Source organism: Tupaia chinensis, unplaced genomic scaffold (assembly GCF_000334495.1).
Source record: "Tupaia chinensis unplaced genomic scaffold, TupChi_1.0 Scaffold000178_1, whole genome shotgun sequence".
NCBI classification, from domain to species: Eukaryota; Metazoa; Chordata; class Mammalia; order Scandentia; family Tupaiidae; genus Tupaia; species Tupaia belangeri.
In genome coordinates this window covers 373961-380897 of record NW_006159653.1, presented here as the reverse complement: position 1 = coordinate 380897, position 6937 = coordinate 373961, and the positions used below count along the sequence as shown (strand labels likewise).

The 6937-nt window shown below is 43.8% G+C and overlaps 1 protein-coding gene and 1 pseudogene across 2 annotated transcripts in view; one reads left to right on the top strand and one right to left on the bottom strand.

Moving 5' to 3' along the window:
• AXIN1 (axin 1) overlaps positions 1–6937 on the top strand; it is a 74343-nt gene that overhangs the window by 18360 nt on the left and 49046 nt on the right. The window lies entirely within an intron of this gene.
• Positions 2591–3421, bottom strand: LOC102468984 (deoxyuridine 5'-triphosphate nucleotidohydrolase, mitochondrial-like; annotated as a pseudogene).

The following is a 6937-nucleotide window of genomic DNA, read 5'->3' as shown; positions in this document are numbered from 1 at the left end:
AAAGCCGCCAGATCCAGGACTTGAACCATGGCGAGCCATGTAGGAGTGTCCATTGCCCCTTAACCACCATGCCACCTGCTGGTCCCTTTTTTTTTTTTTTTTTTTAGTTTTCTTTTTCATAGTTTTCCTTGTAGAGGTTTTTATTTTTTTTTTGCTTATTTGGTTAGATTTATTCCTAGGTATCTTATACTTTTTGTGACTGTGATGAATGGGATTACTTTCTTGAGTTCTGTCTCAGTCTGCTTGTTATTTTGTTGTTGTTGTTGTTATTTTTTGGAGAGGTTTTTGCTACAGAGCACGTGAGAAAGACAGAGACAGAGAGACAGAAAGTGAGAAATCACCCCCAGGGGGATGGCCACGCCGTAATCTGTTCTCCATTCTCCTCTCGGGATCTTGGGCATGCACGCACGCGCGCCCTACGTGAGTTTAAGCCATCGGATCCGGGACTCGAACCGCATGGGAGTCCAGCGACATAGCCATTACGCTAACTGCTGGTCCCAACTGGGTTTTTCATAGATAGCTTTTATTGTGTTGAGGAATGACCCTTCTATGCCGATTTTGCTGAGAGTCTTAATCATGAAGGGATGCAGTATTTTATCTAATGCTTTTTCTGCATCAATTGATCTGATCATATGATTTTTTAAAAATTTTATTTATTATCATTATTCTTCAATTTTGAACAGAGAAAGGCGGAGAGAAAGGGAGAGAGAAAGCAAGCTGCCAGGTTCGGGATTTGAACCATGATTGGCCTGTGAGAATCCAGCGCCTCAACCACCATGCCACCTATTGGTCTTGATCATTTGGTTTTTATCTTTTTTTCTGTTAATATGGTTTCTTATGTTTATGGTTTTGCACATGTTGAATCACCCTCGCATCCCTGGAATAAAGCCTACCTGGTCTTGATGTATAATCTTTTTTATATGTTGTATCTTGTTGAGAATTTTGGCATCTATAATATTTATCAGAGATATTTGTCCTTGTTTATTTTGGGGATAAGGGTGATGAGGGCTTCATTAAAATGTATTTGGAAGAGCTCCTTCCTTTTGGATCTTTAAAAGTAACTTGAGTAGAAGAGGGACTAAGTCTTCCTTGACCGTTTTGGAGAATTCAGCAGTGAAGCCATCAGGACCAGGGCTTTTCTTTGTTGGCAGGTTATGTATTACTGATTCAGTCTCATTGCTCGTAATGGGTCTGTTCAGGCTTCCTATGTCCTCCTGAGTCCATCTCAGTAGAGTAGATGTGTCCAGGAATTTGTCCATCTCATCCAGGTTTTCTCGTTTGTTGGCGTATAGTCACTCATAGTATCTTCTAATGATATTTTGTATTTTTATTATGTCTGTTGTAATATTGTCTGTTTCACTGCAAATTTGATTTATCTGGTTCCTTTCTCTCTTCTCAATTAGTCTAGGTAATGGTATGTCAATTTTGTTTATCTTTTCAAAGAACCAGTTTTTGCATTTATTTCTTTTCTTTTTTTTAATTTTTATTTTTTCTTTATTTTCTGTATAGTTCATTTATTTCTATTTCATTTATTTCTGCTCAAATCTTTATTATTTCTTTTACCTTGGAATTTAAAAAAATAATAATTTAACTTAATTTTATTCACCATTATTACTATTATTTTAATTTGACCAGAGACATACAGAAAGAGAGTGAGAGAGAGAAAGTGAGAAAGCAGGCCACCAGATCTGGGACTCAAACCGTGGTCAACCATGTGGGAGTCCAGCACCTCAACCCCCATGCCACCTGCTAACCCCTCCCCTGGTATTTTTTGCTGCTGTTGTTTTCCCACTTCTCTGAGGCACGATGTTAGGTTGTCCATTTTCCATCTTTTTAAAAGAATTATTTATTAATTTTGGGAACCAGCAGTTAGTGTAATGGCTATGTCGCTGGACTCCCATGTAGTTGACCGCGGTTTGTGTCCCGGACCCGGTGGCTTAAAAAAACTCACGCCGGGCGCGTGTGCGTGCGTGCCCAAGATCCCGAGAGGAGAATGGAGGAGAAGGGATTGCGGCGTGACCATCCCCCCTGGGGGGTGATTTCTCGCTTTCTGTCTCTATGTCTCTCTCTGTCTGTCTGGCGAGCGCACGCTCCCTACAGTGAAAATCTCTCCAAAAAAGGAAAAAAAAAAAGAATTATTTATTAATTTTAATGTTAACTTCTTTTTTATTTATTTCTTTTCATTCGGCTTGTACAACAGTTCTTGTTTGCAAAAGAACTTACGTTTATTGAATAAAAAGCACAGTTCATAATTTTTAAAGTAAAAGACACTGCTGAAGGGGTACCATTTACTGAATTAAATAATACAATTTTTTGTATTGGTACTTGATGTCTTTTGATACATAAAAAAAAAGACACTAAATTAGTTCACCACAAAGCAGATTTACGTTTAACCATCAACAGTAGAAAAACATGAGAAAGTTTTCATGTGATCCCAGAGGTACCATGTCCTTCTTCATAAGAGGTACCATGTCCTTCTTAGTAACTTTTCAAAGTTAAAGTTACTAAGTTTCTAGAAATACAAAATGTTTAAGCAAAACCTTTTAAGACAAGCAATACATTTTCTTATTGTCTGTTTATGGCATCAATTTTAATTCTTCCCAGCGGAACCAAAACTTGCTGAACTCTGTTCACTGTCATCCAAACCTTGAAGTTCTATTTCTGGGTAAAAAATTCGTTCACGGGACCAGCATGTGGCGTGGTGGTTAAGGTGCTAGACACTCCCACATGGTCGACCACAGTTTGAGACCTGGACCTGGTGGCTTACTCTCTCACTTTCCCTCTCCTCTGGTCAAATTAAAGTAAATTAATAAGTAAATTAAATTAAGTTAAATAATTTTTAAAAATTAGTTCACAAATGAGCGATGCACTTCGGTCACCTTTTTAACTTCAGACTTTTCTTTGCCAGAATTGAATAGTACAGTACCAGTGTTTCTTCTGTTATCTTTTTTTAAATAATTTTATTCAAATTTATTTATCCATTTATTTATTTTAATTTGACCAGAGAATGATAGCATGAGAAAGCAAGCCACCAGGCCCAGGACTCGAACCGTGGTCGGCCATGTGGGAGTCCAGTGCCCCCAGTCACCATGCCACCTGCTGGTCCCATCCTCTATAATCTTCATCTCTGACACCAGCTCCTACATCTATGGAGTGTTATGCAGCCAAGCCAGAACGCGGAGCTACTCTTCCATAACACCAGAAGGGAGAGCTGTCTGCATGCCAGTCTTCACAAGGGCTTTCTCCATAGGTGGAACTGTTTAGTCGTAGGCACTGGATGGGTCATAGCCCATGGCCTGCGCAGAGCCCCAGGTTGGGCTGCGGCATGCTCTGACTGCTGGGCAAAGCACGGCCGCATGCCGCCCTCCTCCACAGGCCGGGCCTGCTCGCTGGGGAAGATGGCAAGTGTCTCTTCAGAGCAGGGTATGACAGAGTGAAAGAAAGAGCAGAGGAGAGAGCAGAGGTACCGAGAGTGCCCAAGAACTATTCATTTAATTTTTATTCATTCATTTATTTTAGAGTGTCCGGTGCCTTAACTCCACCACCTGCTGGCCCCCCAGTTTTTTCTTATGTGCATTAATTGCTGTGAACTTCCCTCTTATGACTGCTTTTGCTGTGTCCTGTGGATGGTGGAAGCCCAGGTACTCATTATCATTGGTTTCCGTGAATCTTTTGATTTCAGTCTTAATTTCTTTAGTAGTTGTGAAGTCATTTAGGAGCAGGTTATTTAGTTTCCATGTGATTGTGTATTTTCATTTTTTTTAGATTTTTGCTATAGGGCACATGTTCTCTGGAGAGACAGAGACAGAGACAGAAAGTGAGAAATCACCCTCCAGGGGGGAATGGCCACACTGCCATCCCATCTCACCCATTCCCCTCTCAGGATTTTGGGCATGCACCTGGCGTGAATTTTTTTTTTTTTGGGGGGGAGGTTTTTGGTATAGGCATGTGCACTTGCCAGAAAGACAGAGAAAGGACAGAGAGACAGGAAGTGAGAAATCACCCCCTGGGGGGAAGGCCACACTGCAATTTCTTCTCCTCCATTCTCCTTTCAGGATCTTGGGCACACACACATACATGCCTGGCATGAGTTTAAGCCACCGGGTCTGGGACTTGGACCACAGTTGACTACATGGGAGTCCAGTGACATAGCCATTACGCCAACTGCTGGTCCTGCCTGGTGTGAGTCTTAACCCTCAGGGTCCAGGACCCCAACCATGGTCAACTACGTGGGAGTCCAGCAGCGTAAACATTACACCATCTGCTGGTTCCTTTTGTGTTTTGTTTTGTTTTTCTGAAATTAATATCAAGTTTAATTCCATCATGGTCGGAAAAGGTGCTGGGTATAGTTTCTGTGCTTTGATTCTGTACAGGCTTTGTGCCCTGTCACGTGATCAGCCTTCTAAAAGGTTCCATGTGGAGGTGAGAAAAAGTGGTTTTCTATAGATGTCTGTTAAGTCCATTTTATTATGGTGTCATTTAGATTCTGTACCTCTTTGCTTATTCTTTGTCTAGATGATCTGTCCCAAAGGAGACCGTGGGGTGTTGAGCTCTCCAGCAGTGTGTCGCTGCCCGTCTCTCCTTTTGGATGTAGCAGTCTCCCCTCACGTATCTGGGTGCTCCTGAGCCGGGCACTAGCTGTCTCTGAGTGGTGTCTTCTTGACGGGCAGCCCTTTTACGTCATGCCCTTTGTCTCTTACAGCTTTTGTTTTAAAGCCCATCCTGTCTGAAATTAGTTGTGACTTCACCTCTTTTTGGTCTCTGTTTGCATGGAGTACCTTTTTTCCAGCCCTTCCCTTTCAGTCCGCGTATGTTTTTATCCATGAAGTGGGTTTCTTTCTTTTTTTCCAGAGATTTTTGGCAATAGGCTGCTTGTGTGTTCGCCCAGATAGAAAGCAAAATCACCCTCCCGAAGGGATGACCACGCTGCAGTCCCTTCTCCATTGTCCTCGAGATTTAGGGCACGTTTGCACATGTGCCCAGTGTGTTTCAAGCTGCCGGGTCCGGGACTCAGACCACGGTCGACTACGTGGGAGACCAGCTACGTACCTATTACGCCATCTGCTGGTCCAAGGCGGGTTTCTTCTAGGCAGCAGATAGAGGGTGTCTGTTTTTTAACCCACTCAGCCCATTCGTGTCTCTTGATTGGAGAAGTTCATCCACTAACATTCAACGTCGTCACTGATATTTCTGGACTTGCTCCTACCGTCGAGTTGGTCCTTCCCTTGGTTGGTTTTTATTCTCTTCTGCCTGTCTTTTTTTTTTTTTAGTTTTCCTGGTATAGTGCTCTTCGGAATTTTTTGAAGAGCTGGTCTAGTGTTGGTAAATTTTCACAGTTTGTTTGAGATGGTTTTTATCTTTTCCCATGTGGAAGATAATCTTGCTGGGTATAGTATTCTTGATCGAATTGTTTCTCTTAACACTTTGACTATACCTTCCCATTCTTTCCTAGCTCTCGTTGTTTCCTATGAGAGAGCTGATGTTAACCTGATGGGATAACCTTTGTAAGTCACTTGAGGGTTCTCTCTTGCCGTTTTTAGTGTCCTGTCTTTGTGGTTTTGCCAGTCTGGCTGTGATGTGCTGTGGAGCAGATCTTGTGTCGATTCTCATCGGGTCCTTTATATTTCTTGGGTCTGGATATTTGAATGCTTCTCTAGACTTAGAAAGTTTTCTTCCGGGATTTTATGGAATAGATTAATGCTATCTTGTATTTCTCATATATCATCCTCATTTTTAAGGGCTATTTTTTTCATCTTTTTGGTGATTTTTTTCTAGGTCAGAGATTCCTGCATAGGCTAATCAGCCTCTAATACTTTGGAGAGGTGATTTGATCTCCTGTCTTGTAGTCTTCACCTCTAACAGTTCCATTTCATTCTTTTGCTGGTGTCCATTTCTTCTTTCGAATCGTGGAAGGACTTCATCTCCTGGAGTTCGTCTCTTCTATTCCATCTCAGCGCTTGTCACCATGAGTGTTCTGAATTCTTTTCTGATATGTTGGTAACTTCTGTTTTTACAAAAGTTGGAGGTGAGTTACCGTGTCCCCCTGGTGGAGACGTACTTCCTGGTCTTCTCACGCTTGGTCCACGTGTGGTCAGTTGGTGGTGTACTCGCTTTGGGGTAGCTCTCGGAAAAGGCGCCTCACCTGTGAGCTCGTTTGCCCCTTCTGCTGCCAGGTGCTCTGTGCCGTGCCTCTCCTGCAGAGGCTAGCAAGGTGGTCCCCACAGCAGGAGTTTTCTGCTCTGGTTTCTGAAGAGCCTCTTTGCTGTAGGGGAGGGAAAGTGAGGATTTCTGAGCCTCATAATGTTCAGATGTCTGAAAACTATAAATCTAGACTTTCTAGTCCCTCTGGGGTCTAGAGGCTGAATAGAAAAGTGTAGGTGGAAGAAACAGAAAATGAAAGAGGAAGAAAGAAGCCAGACTCCCTGGAGCTGCAGGTGGAGATGGAAGCTGCTGCCCTGTCCCGTCGGGACTTTCATTTCTAACAGACTGTGACGTCCCAAGGCACTGGGCCGTCTGCGGTCCAGCGTGCAGAACCACCTGCTTACGCCGAGTCGGCTCCCCGAGTCCTGTAGTGCGTGTGGCTCAGGGAGAGGCCAGACATCTGCTGAAGGGGCTTTGGGCCTGAGGAGGTGACTGTGTCTACAGCATCACGGTGTTTGCAGGACCCGGGCCGGTAACCCGTTCAGCACTTGGGCCTCTGTCTGATCGTGGGACCCGGGGCGGCAGTCGGGACAGCGTCCAGGCCTCATCTGTCACCTGGGCTCTGTTGGGAGTAGCACTTCTTAGTGCTGGTTGTGACTGTGAGCTGTCATGGAGACTGAAGCAGCTGCTTTGAAACTGCTAAGTCCCTGAGAGTCTTGCCGAGGGCGAAAGCTGCGTGACGGGCTGCCGCCTGAGTGACGGTGTGCAGACGGGCCACTTCGGTCCTGCCTGCTGA